General features: G+C 37.3%; 1 long non-coding RNA gene across 1 annotated transcript; it reads left to right on the plus strand.

Moving 5' to 3' along the window:
* Nucleotides 1-15,402: 15,402 nt before the first annotated feature.
* On the plus strand, nucleotides 15,403-16,320 carry LOC145805816 (uncharacterized). The gene is made up of 3 exons (XR_014347965.1): nucleotides 15,403-15,703; nucleotides 15,783-15,872; nucleotides 15,968-16,320. It is a non-coding gene; the product is annotated as an uncharacterized LOC145805816 (long non-coding RNA).
* The last annotated feature ends 719 nt before the right edge of the window (nucleotides 16,321-17,039 follow it).

Genomic DNA, 17,039 nt, shown 5'->3' on the forward strand with positions numbered 1-17,039 from the left:
ATGTTTGCATCATTCATCTGTATTGCATGCACCGGGCTCGGCGCACCATACTAACTGCATTGTACTTTCAATTTCAAATTGAATACATGTTAGTTGTAGCACTCCATATGCCATGTTTAGAATAGCCGAGCCTGCTATAGTTGCATTTTTGCATGTGTTGCATTAGGCATTTCTGTATAGTTAGGATCATGCATAAAATTCTAATGAGTTTCTGTTTTGGCTTGGAGTACCCGGTAAGCTTTATGCTTTAGCATCCTTGCATGCGTGTGAGTGAATGCCATAAATAGCATGCTTACCATGAGGCTAAATGCTTATGTGATACAACTGCCTGAATGCCTGTGGGTGAAGGTTGGGTTAGTTGGATTGGAATAAATCATCAAATGTTTCAAGCCTACCTGCGGGTAGCAAACCATTTTCAAAAAACGAACACGAAATGTTTTGTTCCAATTCAGGCGATCCAATCTATACTTGTATGCTGTGTGCATCACATAGTAACCTAGGCTAATAACCGGAATAAGAGCATACAATGTTTTCAAAAAATAGATATCATGGTTAGTAGAGGCCGGTCTATGACCGGGCGAGCGGGGGTGCTCACGAAGTGACCTTCCCCAATCGTACCCAAGTTCCCGAGCCGAGGCAACTTTGGTGATGACGGACACGTGGCCTTTGGCACCGAGTCAGGGTTTCCTAAATTTCCCAAAATAAAATATTTAGGTGGCGACTCTGTATCTGGCAAAGCAGTCCATGTTTGGCACTTCTTTCAAAAATCTGTTTTTCTCAAAACGATTTGCCAGATTTGGGCTCCTTGGTTCAGACTTAGAACCGTGACTACAAGTCGAGTCCGAGCTGTAGCGAGGTCCCCCGCGGGCTTGTTACAGCTAGCAAACAAGACACAAGGAGAGGAAGCTAACCCCTCCAAATTTGGACTTCAAAACATGATTTTCACCACTGAAATTACTCTGAAATTCAGTGTTCAAAAGCACAAAAAAAGATAGTTTGAAAGTGGGAAACAAAAGTAGAAAGGCCTTACAAATAAGGAATAAAAAAGGGTGAAATACCGCCAACCTTAAATGGCCTAAAACTAGAAATTTCAGCTCACAAAAACAGAATTTTTATACTCCAAAAATAGCCCAAAAATAGTGGGAAAAAGATAGAAAAACAAGTATGCAAAGTAAGTTAACAAGACAAGTATTATACCTCTTGAAGAGAAGAGTAACTCTAGGCAACAATTCAAGCCAAAACCAACTTCTAGAGCTCCAAGAAGGCCTCAAGGAACCTCAACTCAAAGATGATCAACTATGGTTAAAGGTGTATAAGCAAAGGCTAAGGAATTGTAGGCAAAAGTGTAGAGAATCTGTAGAGAAAGAGGAAAATTTTTGAGTTCAAAATTTTCTAACCTTACTACAAAAGAGAGGGGGTCCCTATATATAGAAAACATGAAATTCTTTCAAGGAGATCCAGCCCTACACGTGGGGATAGATGGATGCATCTGTGCAAACAGTTGGCACAGCTGGCATAAAAATATCTGCAAAAGACACTGGTGGCTGGCCGACCATCACTGGTGCCCGACAAACCACATCAGTGGCCGGCAGCCCAAAAGTGATGGCTGAGCTGTAGGCTCGAAAGACCAAGGCATGGTCAAAAAATGAGACAAAAAGGGTACAGGGTTTGAACGACTCAAAGTTGTGGCGTTCTGGTGAGGACTTCGAGCACTTGGCGAGCAAATACGTTCATCATCGAGTGTACCTACAAGGACATCCATGTCGTAAGGGTCATAAAAAATAGGGTGTCTACATAACTTTAATACTAAGAACATACCGAAGAGATCCCAAATCCTTCATCTCAAACTCCTAAAACAACTGATGCTTAACCTCCTCAAGAGTACTATAAATAGAGCCAACGATGATCACATCATCCATATATAAGAGAGGAGAACAAGGCCAACAGAAGTGTTCCGAACAAGAGAACACCATCATGATAACTAGGGCGAAAACCAAGCTAAAGTGCAACAGAGTGAAAGCACTCATACCAAGCATGATGAGACTGCTTAAGACCATATAGAGCACGACGAAGATGACAAACAACACTAAGAGGGTGCGAGAGACTTGGTGGAGGGCGCATATACACTTCTTCAGCAAGATGCCCATTCAGAAAAGCAATTTTGACATCTAGTTAAAACAAAGGTCAGCGATGGGCAGCAGCAACAGAGATAAGAGTGCAAACAGTAGTCATCTTGGCAACGGGGGCAAAAGTCTTATCGTAATCAATCCTATACTCCTGAGAAAATCCCTAGGCAACCAAATGAGCTTTGTACCTTTCCAAAAGAACCATCAAAAAGGGTTTTGACCGTATAGACCCATTTACCTCCTACAATATTCTTGTCAGCAGGTATTGGAACCAAATCCCAAGTTTGAGTGTTAGCCAAAACAGTTAACTCGTCATTCATGGCAATAATCCAATTAGCATCATGACAAGCTTCCTTATAGGACCTAGGCTCAAAATAAGTATGAAGATAAGAAAGAAAAGACTGATAGGAAAGGGAAAAACATGTATTACCAAAACCATACCAGTTTGAAGGATGACGGTCTCACTTTGGAAAGCGATGTGCAAGAGAAGTGGGATCCAAAGAAACAGCGGGAGGGACAGTAGAACTAGAGACAAGCAAGCTCAGAAGTTCTTTGCAACGCTAATAAACAAGAAGAGGAGCAAGGGAAGAGGGAGCGGGAGAGGAAGTAGCTAGTGAGAGAGTAGAAGTGCTAGTAAGAGACAAAGTAAAGACCTCAAGATCAGAAACAAACTCATCAGGAGAAACATCAGGAGGAAATGGGTCAACGTGAACCAATTCATCCTTGGTAATAGAGACATGGGTGGAAGGTATAGTGTAGTAGGGTAGTTTTTCTAAAAAAATGACATGCCTAGACACATATAGCTTTGTGGTGGTAGGATCATAGCACCAATAACCTTTTTGATTAACGCCATACCCTAAAAAGATACATAGGACACAACGAGAACTAAGCTTAGAGCCCTCCCATTTGGAAAGGAGCACAAAGCATAAATAACCGAAAATACGAAAAAGAGAATAATAGAGAGTAACACCAAAAAGATGCTCTTACGGAGATGAGCTTGAGAGATGAGGAGTAGGCATCCGATTGAGAAGATATGCTACAGTGAGCACAACTTCTCCCCAGAAAATAGAAGGGACAAAAGACGAGAGCAACAAAGAGCAAACGTTTTAAGGAGATGGCGATGTTTGCACTCAGCTCGACCATTTTGGGCAGGAGTGTCGGAACACGAAGACTGATGAATAGTGCCATGAGTAGTTAAAAACTCCTCAAACTCAGATAAGTAATACTCACCCTCCAAATTAGATCGGGAAACTTTAATGGTGGTGAAAAACTGAGTGCAAATCATGGAGTGAAAAACATAATATATTTTGTAAAAATCAGATTTTTGAGTCATCAAATAAACCCAGGTAAACCGACTGTAATCATCCACAAAAGACACATAACATTGGGGGTGTTTGGTGAGGCTTTTTTGAGCTAGCTTATGGCTTCTGGCTTTTAAAGAGTTATTTTGGACTGTTTGGTTAAACTTATTTCAAACAGCTTCTGATTCTAACAACTTATTTTAAGTCAAAATATCTGATTCTGAGAAGCTGCTCACCCCTTGCTTCTGATTATCAGCTTCTGCTGTGGACATGTTAATTCACGGTTATACTCTTAGATTTTTTTATTTTTTATTTTTTTTAAATAGAAAAAGACCCAAATGGACTATAAAATATTATTATTATTTTTTATGAAAAATGTAGATAAATAGTGAATAATAAAAAATAAAAATTAATTGAAAAAGCTACACACAGCTTATTTAACAAACACTACTCAGCAACTTAAATCTATAATCCAACAGCTATACCAAACAGATTAACAGCTTCTGATTAAAGTCATAATCTATAATCTGTTAAGTTATAATCTATAATCTGTTTTTACAGCTACACCAAACAGCACCATTGCGAATCACCCTTGATAATGATATGGGAAGGACCCCAAACATCAGCATGAAACAATTGAAAAGGAGAAGATAAAATAGAACTACTTTTATTAAAAGGAATAGCAAACATTTTAGCTAGTTGATTTGATGGAAAAATCCTTAAAGGTTTGAATAAGGCTTGTCCCACATTGATTTGGTGGGAAGTTTTGAATGGATTTATAAGGCATGGGATTGGAACTTCGGGTGTGCCCCAAGGGGTACCCAAGTGTTTCAGAGAGGAAGGTTATGGGTAAAATGGGCTAGACCCATTGGATCCAAAAATCACCACACACGAGCGCGTGCGCCGCCGCCGTCGTTCGTCCAGTCGATCGGGCGAGCTGGGCTGGGCCTGGGCACGGGTGCGTGGTGTGTGGTTGGGTTGGCTTGTTTGGCCCAATACCTATCTTTTTGAGCTAAAAACATTTGAATTTTATTTTATTTTTTGGTAAAATATAATCTAGAATTCAAATTAATCTGGAAATAAACTGGTCCGATTTTACTGTACACCCAAACAGGGCCCTTCCCGTTTTTTATCTGTTTGAATTTTGAACCCAACAGATTCAAATCTGTTTAAATTCAAAACCAAACAGGTTTCATACCTGTTCAAACAGGTTTGCACCTGTTTAATTCAAAACCTGCAGCCACCATTACATCTATAAATAGGACAGCCCTCATTTGATGTTTAAAACATTCAGAAAATTCGTACTTCACCTCTACAAATTTATTCTTCATTTTGCTGCATTTAATTTTTGTGAGAAAGAGTATAAACACTTAGTGTGTTCGTTAAGCAAACAATTTGTAGTGCTGCTATTATTTGTAGTTGATCATTTCATCTTGGGAGATAGACGTCCACATTCTAAAACCACCGAGGAGATGACGAATCTGTCTTAAGGACACAGTGTCAAACATTGGACTTGATCAGATATTTATTAGAAGAAATTAATCAAGTAAGTTGTTTAATTTATTATTCTGTTTTATTTGTTTATTACATCAAATTTTAATTTCGTTTTTGTAACAAAATAAAATCTGTTTTTATTTATTTATTTATTTATTTATTTCTAGTTTGATTTTTGTAATCAAACAAATTCTCTCATTTTCTTTATTTCTTTATATTCTTGTTGTTGTTTAGTCACAACATAATTAATTATTTTAAATACAATGAAGATTGTCCAACAAGGGCAACAACACAGCAGCCACATGAGAGACTTTGAGAGAAGAAAAAAAAAAAGAAGAAATTGCAATCAAAGAACTTTTGGGTGTCTGGTAGGGTTCTAACTTTCTTCTTTATTTTATATTTATTCTTTATCCTTATTTTATTTTATGATTTAATTCATTGATGGAGAGGTTGTAGGTGTATGTAATTTGTGTATATATATACTGTTAAGAAATCTAAGGAGTTAAATTCATGTATAATGAATGGTCTAATTCTTAGTCCAAAAATTCTATACAGAATCACAAACTTTAAAAATCAAGAAACCATATCAAACGAATGAATTTTGAACTAAACGTTTTATAGTAGATTAATTATATATTGAATTGTATATCTGAATTTTTTCATAATTTTTGGGACTCAAAATCCATATAAACTGATGCGTTTAAATCTGTCCAGAAAACTGGTTTTAAATAGTAAGTTCGGGAGTGTTGTTCTCTTTGGGTATAAATCCAAAAATTATCAAATCAGCGTCATTAGAACCGGTTACGAGTCTAGTTTCGTACGTTTTTGGCCTTGCGCTGATTGCTCATATATACTAAGAGAACCATTAATTTCTTTAAAGTGCTGCAGAAAACAACATTTTTAGATATAATTAATTGTAGATAATTATTTTGATAAGTAAATCAAGTTAAACCATTTGGGTTTGAAACTTAGGATATATTAGTTGATATCTGGAGGGTTTTAGAATTTTTCGAACAACGTGGAGTGGGTTTTTAATTTTCAAAGTTAGCGAATAGATTGGGAAAACTAGTTTGAAATTCTGTTTTATCTTAAACTTACTTTTAATTAAGTTTCAATTTGAACCCATGTCTTGGGTGATTTTAAACCTTGATGAACATGAACTTAAGTAATATTTAAGAGTAACGGTGAGTTGGGTTGAGCCGTGTTAATGCGCTTTAATTTGGGGTTACTTAGTTCTTATTCTTTAGAATTTTTAAATTAGTAGTGACATGTAGTTTTCATACTTGGTTCAAGGCACTAGTTGGACTTTCATACTCTATTCGAGGATTATATTATTTCATTTTCAGGTGAGTAGTTTCATGCTACATATTTTTATAAATGCACCCCTACCTTGAACTGTTGGAAAATTAAATTGTTGTTTCAGGACTAAACAGTTTTGATAAATTATTATATTATCAATGTAATCAAATTATTTCTGAAACATGTGTGAACTTGGCATACTGTAAACTATTTGTTTTGGTCTCATGTTTATAATGGTGAATTACCATCTTTTGTGAAACTGATGTGTATTGATTATTGGGACCATCTGTGTGTTTTAGTCTAGGGAAATTATTCCACTGTGTGTGGTGACTCTTGCCACTAGGGAACAGATGCGGGTTGGGCCGTGATGACTCTATTGCTCAACGATTGTAAAGAAAAGACCTAGGTTAAGCTAGGTGACCTTCAATCGGATCGTCTTAGAGAAAAGGCCCAGGTTGCCATCCTGGGGATGACTCTTAGTTCGATATTGGATCCAACGGGGCTTATAGCCTTGAGAATTGTATGGCATACACTACAAGAAAATCTGTTATATAACACGGAGGCTTTTGCGACGGGGCACCTGCCGTCGCAAAAAATGAGTTTTTGCGACGCACTGTAGTTGCCGTCGCCAAAAAAGTATTTTTGCGACGGCGTTTATTTACCGTTGACGAAAATGGCCTTTTACGACGGGGCTTACCTCCATCGCTAATAAATTTTACCGAAAAATGTAGGAGCATTTGCGACGCACGTATACCGTCGCAAAAAGTATTATTTAGCGACGGTAAAGAGTTGCGGTCACAAATGGTGGACCATTTGTGACGGCATAAGACCGTCGCAAAGAAAAAATTTGTAAAATGACGACGTTTTAATTTGTTAATCAAGTATCATTTGCGACGGTGGTATATATTCTGTCGCAAAAAAAAAAAAAAAAAAAAAATTCACATCCCGCTCATTTCTCCCATTCGCGGTCATCCTAAAATCCCCCAAATCAAAATCCCTAAACTCACCAAACCAAAACCCCAAAATCAAAATCCCTAAACTCAACAAACCAAAACCCCCAAAATTCGAATCCCAGAATCCCCAAAATCCTGAAATGAAAATCATTCAGTGCCGGGGTGAAGGAGGGTGAACGACGGCAGTCGCAGATTGACGAGGGTGAACGACAGCCTTCGCCGGAGTGACAGGCAGCGACTGTGAACGACGAGTGACGAGGCAAGAACGAGGGTGGACGACTGTGAACGACGAGTGACGAGGCACCTTCAATCCTTTCCATTCTTCAATTTATGCGGTAGAATCTATGTATTTCATACATGGAGGTCAAGGTTTATTTGACTAAAATTTAGAACGTGCAGTTATGTTTTTAAACTCAGGAACATACTCTTTAGTGAAGACATTTGCACCATGATGATATGTATGCATGCTTTTTTTATTTGATGGTCCAAATCAATTAGGTCAAAATGATTTAATTTTCTTTTAGCTATTGGTCAAACCTATCAATACACTTCAGCTAGAATTTGATGTAGATACTGATATTCAGTAACCAGTAGTTGTATGAAAACATGAGACCTGTTTCTGAGTTCAATAATCATGTAGATTATGAGATTGAATGCAACTTATATATTCTCTGTGGCTAAATATTTTAAATTATGGAAACATACCTTAGGAATAAAACATGACCTTTTGGTCCATTTTTATTGGTACAAACTTCTTACTTGAATTTATATCTTGTTTTTAGCTTCAGTACTAATTAAAATTTCATTTCTTTGAATTTTATTGACAGTGAGTTGTAGTCCTATGACAGAAGTTATTGTCTTTTGTGTGTGTTTCTTTGGGTCATGATTTGCAACCAAAGATACTCTTTAATACTTGTTTGGATATTAGTAGCAAACATACTCGTTATATGGTTTATTGTCATGGTCCAATTAGGTCTTTTGGCTCAAAGCTCTAGTCTAAATCTAAACTCAAATCCTGCAATTTGTGTGTAAACTCTCTGTTTTTTTTTCCCAAATTAGATGCGTGAGAGAGATTCAATTTCTTGTAGGAAAGGGAATGGGGGAGTCATTTTTGCTTGGGAGTTTATTTAGATTTTGGTATTCTTTGTATAGGGTTTTCTAAGATATGGTTCATAACTATTCATCAAGTATTGGCAGACCAATTTGATATGGAAATTTTATAATTTTACGTCTTTACTATTTTATTTTATTTTTAAATTATAGTTTATTAGGAGTCTTATTAGTATATTTGGTTTCCCATTTTATTAACAATTCTTGTTTCCTTTTTAATATTGGATTTTTTAGCATACAACTAAAAAGCTTCGGTAATTGTATTGGATGAAGTTGATTAATAGATTTGTGTGATTTGGGTCATGGCCCTTCAATTTTTCCTCTCCCTTTTCTCCCTCTCCACTCTACATCAATTGGTCATTGTGATTTATATTAAAAATAAATAAAAAATTATTAACAGAGCCAAAGGTGAATAAAAAGGTAAAGTCTAATTACTAGTGTGATATGCATTGAATTGAGATACAAGGCCAAGTCGTGCGATGTATAAACATTTCACATAATTCAAGTCAACAATAATGCGACCAAAGATCAACGTAGCAGGGCCTGATTGGAATTTTTTATTATTTTTTATATTTGCAGTGAAATGTCATTTATCTGTTGCTATGAACCATTTTCATTTTTATTCCTATATTTTATGAGTTGGGTTTTTATCATAAATTTCCTTTTAGTTTTGCTTCTTACATGATTACAGATTTCCAATTCTAATTTCTATTGCTTGTATTGAAGATAGAAAATAAGGAGGTTAACATATAAAATTTCCTTTTAGTTTTGCTTCTTACTTAAATTAGACATGCAGAACATATGAATTAATTTGCAGATTTTATGTTGGATGTTATAGTTTTTGAAGTTTCTCAAGTTGCTTGAGTTTAGGGAGTGAATGTTTGACTTACATTTTAGTTTGAAACCCTAATGCTACATGCCTTAAGGAAAAATTTTACTCAAGTTTCTTGCTTCCCTTAGCAGGGGGTACTCGAGGGTTTTCTATTTTTTTATGTTTTGGGGGTGGAGGAAAAGTTCCCTGTCTCACTATTGTTCCAAAGGCAAGTTGAGTATTCACTTATGTTGAAGAACTCGTAGGAGGAATATAATCTTTTATCCCCTTCCCTCCCCCTATATATATATACTCTTTTAATGTTTGGTGAAGATGAAAGGGGGAGAAGTTAAGATCCTTCATCTTACTAAAATGATGCTTGGATTTTTTTGAACCAAGTATTGGGGGATACCTGTAATAACTCTGGCAACAAGCCCCCAATGAATAATTCAACCAGTACTCTTATTTACTACCACCCTTATCACTTTTTCAGTCTAGAAAGACCATGATTAATCACCTTACATAAATAAATCTAGAACTGAAGCACTTGCACAATAGAATTGAAATGCAAGCATTTTATATGAAAACAGAATGGGGCAATTGAATTAACATAGAAAAGCTTTATAACCCATTATTATATTTATCAATGCATTTGAGGATAGCATTTGGCCCAATAGCACATGCCCTTGGTTGTTTCCTCACTAATCAGGATTCGAAACCCACCAATCGCCTCTTCCCTTACGATAATTAATATGTGATATTATGTCTTGTAATTATATTTTTACCCTTTTATCTCATTATGACTCTTACATTTGTTGTAATTATATTTTTTTCTAGGGCATATTTGTTTTGTATGTGAGATGTATATCTCCCAGTAAGTTTGCCTGAAGCAAATTAATAGTGGGAAACACATATAAGGGAAGTACAGATGATGGATAAGAGTTGGATTGATTTGCCAAATAGGATGTCGAGGGAATACATTAATGGGATTGATCAATTCCTTGTGTTTGCCTACACCAATAGGGTTGAAGGTTCGATGATTAGTTGTCCGTGTAGAAAATGTGAGAATCGATACCATCTTGTGCGAGAGGGTGTACGGAAGCATCTGATTTTGAATGGTTTTTTTAAAAAGTACAAACATTGGATTAATCATGGGGAATCTTACGTATCTCTGCATGCTAATCGAGGGAATGAAACATTGGCTAATTTAGACATTGGCGACGATATGGTTGGAATGATACAAGGGGCTGTGGGAAATCCACATGCCGGTACAAGTGTTGACAATAATGAAGCACAGAGCACTGATCCCCATGCATCTGAACCCCAGCTCGGTCCAAATGCAGAGACTGCAAACTATTTCAAACTTCTTCAAGATGCACAAAGTGAATTGTATCCGGGTTGTCAGAAGTTCACATCTTTGTCATTCATTGTTCAGCTTCTACATTTGAAGGTGCTTAATCAGTGGACAGACAAGTCTGTTGACATGTTGCTTGAGTTATTGAATGAGGCGTTCCCGTTGGGTGTGAAACTCCTGGACTCATATTATAAAGCTCAAAAGGTCACAACAGATTTGGGCTTCACATATGAGACATGGGATGCATGTCCCAACAGTTGTATGTTGTTTCGAAATGAGGACGCCAATCTTGATAAATGTGTCATATGCAACAGTTCAAGATGGAAATCAAATGGTGATGGTGGTTCAAATGGTCCTCACAACGGTGGCAAACAAATAGCTGCAAAACAAATGAGGTATTTTCCTTTAAAGCCAAGGTTGCAGAGGCTGTTTATGTCATCCAAGACGGCTAAGTTAATGAGATGGCATGCAGAGGAACGAACTAATGACGGTGTCTTTAGGCATCCTGCAGACTCCCTTGCATGGAAAGATTTTGATCGTCGGAATATTGACTTTAGTAATGATTGCCAAAGTGTAAGGCTTGGCTTAGCATCTGATGGTTTTAACCCATTCAGGACGATGAACATAGTTCATAGCACTTGGCCTGTTGTACTCATTCCATATAACTTGCCGCCATAGATGTGCATGAAACAACCATTTCTAATTTTATCTGTGCTTATTAACGGCCCGAAAGGACCTGGTGACAAGATTGATGTGTATATGCAACCGTTGATTGAGGATTTGAAAGAACTATGGAATGACGGTGTCTCCACATTTGATGCATCAACATTTGATTGTGGTTGAAGCATAGTAGGAAACAATCATACTTGGGTCATCATACTTGTTTCCACATCATTGAGATATTATGCACAAAAATTCATGCATTATTCCATAAGATATCTTTTAGCAATTGAACCTTCTGGACGAGCTCTATTATGCACATATTGCTTCAAAGTAAGAAGATACCTCTCAATTGGATACATCCATCGAAACTGAATCGCTCCACCCAATAATGCTTCGTCAACTAGATGTATAGGCAAGTGCTCTATTATATCAAAAAAAGTAGGAGGAAATATTTTCTCTAGATGACAAAGTGTTACGGCAATACGATCTTGAATATATTCCAAATTTGTCGCACGATTGACTTTGGAACACAATTGTCTAAAGAAATTGCTCAATTCAATCAAATGTTCAATTACATTCTTCGGTAACGATCTTCGAATGGCCAATGGAATTAGTTGTTGCATCAGAATATGACTATCGTGGCTCTTAAGACCCCCAATACTTCTATCATGTAAGCGCACATGATGCGATATATTGGATGAATACCCGTCGGGAACTCTAACCTCTTTCAATACTTTCAAGAACAAATCTTTCTCATCCTTGGTCATCGTGAATTGTGCCGGTGGTAAATAAGCTTTATTCGACCCTCTTAACTGTAAATGTAGGGGTTTTCTAATATTCATTTCTTGTAAATCACGCCGAGCATTAACACCATTCTTCGATTTTCCTGAAACCCCTAATATTGTCCACAACACATTATCACAAACATTCTTCTCTATATGCATCACATCGAGGTTGTGTCTAATTAGATTGTGCTCCCAATATGGCAGTTCATAGAAGATACTCTTTTTCTTCCAGCTATGGGTGCGATGTCCAGCTTTCTCCTTCTTTTTCTTCCAGCTATGGATACTCTTTTGCAATAGAGAAACTACATCGTGTTGGTTGAAGCATAGTAGGAAACAATCATACTTGGGTCATCGCATATTTTTACCTAATGGCCATAAATTCCGAAAGGATAAAGTATCATTTGATGGTAGTCGGGAAGTCATATTCAAACCAAAATTGTTGTCTAGAACTGAGATACTGCTACAATTAGAATCTAAGGGTATTTTAACCCAATACAAGAGGGATGACCTTAAGGAGAGGCATAGAAGACAAGTAGAGAAGGAGAAAGCTGGACATCGCACCCATAGCTGGAAGAAAAAGAGTATCTTCTATGAACTGCCATATTGGGAGCACAATCTAATTAGACACAACCTCGATGTGATGCATATAGAGAAGAATGTTTGTGATAATGTGTTGTGGACAATATTAGGGGTTGCAGGAAAATCGAAGAATGGTGTTAATGCTCGGCGTGATTTACAAGAAATGAATATTAGAAAACCCCTACATTTACAGTTAAGAGGGTCGAATAAAGCTTATTTACCACCGACACAATTCACGATGACCAAGGATGAGAAAGATTTGTTCTTGAAAGTATTGAAGGAGGTTAGAGTTCCCGACGGGTATTCATCCAATATATCGCATCATGTGCGCTTACATGATAGAAGTATTGGGGGTCTTAAGAGCCACGATAGTCATATTCTGATGCAACAACTAATTCCATTGGCCATTCGAAGATCGTTACCGAAGAATGTAATTGAACATTTGATTGAATTGAGCAATTTCTTTAGACAATTGTGTTCCAAAGTCAATCGTGCGACAAATTTGGAATATATTCAAGATCGTATTGCCGTAACACTTTGTCATCTAGAGAAAATATTTCCTCCTACTTTTTTTGATATAATAGAGCACTTGCCTATACATCTAGTTGACGAAGCATTATTGGGTAGAGCGATTCAGTTTCGATGGATGTATCCAATTGAGAGGTATCTTCTTACTTTGAAGCAATATGTGCGTAATAGAGCTCGTCCAGAAGGTTCAATTGCTAAAAGATATCTTATGGAAGAATGCATGAATTTTTGTGCATAATATCTCAATGATGTGGAAACTAAATCTAATCGACCCACGAGGAACTACAGTGGTGATTATAATTTGGGTCGTGCTGTTGGTGAAATCACAAGCTTTTATCTTGATAACACTTCTTGGGTACAAACTCATCGGTATGTCTTATTCAATACAGCCGCGGTTCAACCATTCATAAAGTAAGCTATGTCACTCACTCAATATTTTATTATGTTTCATTGAATTTTGAACCAAATTTTGTTTTTTGATAAAATTTCAATTTACACAGCAAACACCTTGAAGAACATAAGGTCAAAATGCCTCGTGTTGACGATCATTAGCTTCGGCATGAACATTTTGAAACTTTTCACATTTGGTTCAAGGAACATGTATGTATTTAAATCTACAGATTCTATTTACCTAAGTCGAACTATATTTTAAATTTTACAATTTTTATTATTTAAAATAGGTTCAAACTTTGCGAAGGACTAGTGATGTCACATTTTCTAAAGAGATTACTGTATTGGCAACTGGTCCTCATAACCTGGCAAGGAGGTTCAACAGGTATATAATGAATGGGTTTCGGTATCGAGTAAAGGCCATGGATGACCGTCAAGCCACACAAAATTGTGGTGTAGCTTTGAAGGCAGATACCATAAGTTATGCTAGTCGGAAAGACAAGAATCCTCGTGTGGGGTCTGTGTACTATTATGGACAATTGACAGATATTGTTGAGATTCGATATTCCAATGAGAAGAAGCATGTGTTGTTTAAGTGTGATTGGATTGACAACATTCACAGGAAGATACAAGATGTCTTCAATTTCACGTTAGTCAACTTCAATCATTTGTTGTATCGAGATGATCGAATTACTAATGAACCTTTCATCTTGGCATCCCAAGCAGAGCAAGTTTGGTATGTTGCAGACCCGTTACAACCAGACTGGCAAGTGGCGGTGAAGATGTCTCAAAGAGGTTTATTTGAAATGAGTTCGACTGATCCACAAATTGAGCCATTTATGAGCCAACAATTGGAAGAAAATATAATGCTTCGTGATGAAGAAGTTGGTTGGGTGAGAGAAGCCGTAGAAGGAGAAACAGTTGATGTTCAAATAGGTTGATATTTAATCAACATCAGTAATTCACTTAAGGCCAAGGTTGTAGTTAATCATCAGTTTCTTAATTTACTTTGTCTTTGTAATTGTATTAGGTCAATTAATGTCATATTATAGTTGATGACAAACCATTATCTATGTTTCTAATTAATGTTATATTGCTTGCAGATTATTATGGGAAGGAAGAGGACACCTAATCATCCCCGGCGCATGATGTCCGATGTGGTACGTAAGAGGACATCAGCGGCACCACCATCAGAGAAGGCATCTCATCGACCACCATCAGAAGGGCCATTAGTGCCACCATTAGAGGAGGCATCACAGCGAGCACCATTAGTGCCACCGCATCGACCACCATTAGTGGCACCACAGCAGCTATCATCTACTCAGCCACCACGCCTACCATTGGTGCGTCCACCATCAGTGGCACCACCATTAGAGGAGGCATCACAGCGAGCACCATCAGAGGGGCCATTAGTGCCACTGCATCGACCCCCATCAGTGGCACCACACCAGCTATCATCTACTCAGCCTCTAGGCCTACCATCGGTGCGTCCACCATCAGTGGCACCGCAGCAACTATCATCCCGACTAGAGTCATCGGCTTATGAGCCATCCGCAGGTATATAAATTTGCTTTGATTTGTATGAAAATTATTTAAATATATATTTATTTGTTCTCATTACATATAACTTGTTTATTTTTATTGTATTTTTCAGATCCTTCGACTTCTTCACAGCCTCACTCAGGTATAAGAAATTGATTTGTATTGACATTATTTAAATTTGCATTTGTTTATTATCATTTCATATTGTTTATTCTTATTGTATTTCACAGGTCATGTTAGTTCTTCATCAACCTCGAGTAGGCGTGGTAGAGGATGTGCCAAGGGCATTAGGGAGTGGGGCACCGGTACCAAATTGGACATACAATTTGATGAAAATTACTGTCCAATAGGGGATAACGTGTCTAAGTTAACTACTCAACTTGGCATTATTGTGCGAAATGGTAACATTGTTCCTCCTACTTTTCTTGACTGGAACATTGTGCCTGATGATACTCTTGATGCTATCTGGAAGGATGTGAAGGTAAAAGTATATTTTTGTCCAAAAATTTAAATTCCAAAATTGTGTTATTATTATTTAAACCTTGAAATTGTGTTTTATAGGACAATTTGAATATATGTCCAGAGGAGTACAAGCCAATCTGCATGAAAAACTGTAACAGCATATGGAAGGATCACAAGAATAAGATTAAGTGTAAGTATTTCAAGCCTAGAAGTGAAGATCCTAATCTGAAGGATGATGTTCCTTTGCACATTGTGCCAAGCCAGTAGGAAGAACTTGTGGAGTATTGGCGTACTTCCGATGCTGAGGTATACAAATAAGTTATATGTATGATATGTAAACATACAAATCATATTTATATACTTACATTTGTTGAACCTATTATAGAAAATTGCAACTAGGAACGCTAAAAATCGGCGAGCTCACGGCATAGCTCATACCACAGGGCGTACTACTTTCGCTTAGATACGGCATGAGGTTTATATCTTACTGTTTTATTTTTGTATATAAATAAACATTGTATATTTACAAATTATTTGGATTCTAATTTTCATATTTCTAAAAAAATGTAGATGACCAATAAGGGGGAGTCTACTGATAAGATGAATGTTTGGCTTATGACACGTAGAGCAGATGACCTAGAGGTTATCCAGACCTTGGTAGTTTCCAAACACCTTTGATTGTATTTAAAGTTTATTTTTTATTTTTTGTGTTAACCATCTTAATTTGGCATATACTTGTATTTCTTATTCAATACAGGATGAGTTTAATGGCCAACTCTCTATGCTACCTGAGGATTGTCGGACTTTGGAGGCTAGGAATGCCATTTTCCATAAGTTGATAGGTCATGACAATCATGGATATTGTCGCACATACGGGAGAAATGTGCCTCGGAGAGCAGTGTATAAAGATGGTGCAGGGCCATCACAGTCAGCACCCGAGCCATCGACTATTGTTCAGATCACCCAGCAGATTCGTGCGGAGCTAAGGGATGAGTTGAGGTAGGAGCTGAGGGAGGAAATGAGAGCAGAGTTCTCTACACATTTACAGCAGCTGAGAGCTGAGATGATGGCCTTTGTGTCACAGGGGGCAAGTGTGGATCCTAACAGACAGGTTCGATGTAAATTAAATTGTTTGATAGTTAAATTATCACACAACATTATGTATAAAATTCGAATATGATTAACACATTATGCATTGACTATCATAGGCTCCTGATGCATCGAGTGGCCACTAGGCATTTAGGGAATCTGCAGAAGACGAGAATCCATATACACCACCACCAGAAGATCAGGTATAAAATGTAACTTTACATTCTAAGCTAAAATGTATATTTGCATTCTTTGCATTCTAAGCTAATAGAGTTGTGGGAGAAGATGGGACTCAAATTGGGTTCCCGGATTAGGAGTTAGAGATGGATTTCACTCTAGGCAAACTATTTCTTTAAAAAACTTGAATTCGAGGTGTTAACGCCCCAAAATCACCAAAAGGGGTCGGATTGGCACGAAACTTGGCACACACGACCACCTAGGCACGAAAGACTTGTGGGAGAAGACGGGACTCCAATTGGGTTCCCGAATTAGGAGTTAGAGACGGATTTCACTCTAGGCAAACTAGTTCTTTAAGAAACTTGAATACGAAGTG

This window comes from Camellia sinensis, chromosome 13 (assembly GCF_055761805.1).
Source record: "Camellia sinensis isolate YWXY chromosome 13, ASM5576180v1, whole genome shotgun sequence".
NCBI lineage: Eukaryota > Viridiplantae > Streptophyta > Magnoliopsida > Ericales > Theaceae > Camellia > Camellia sinensis.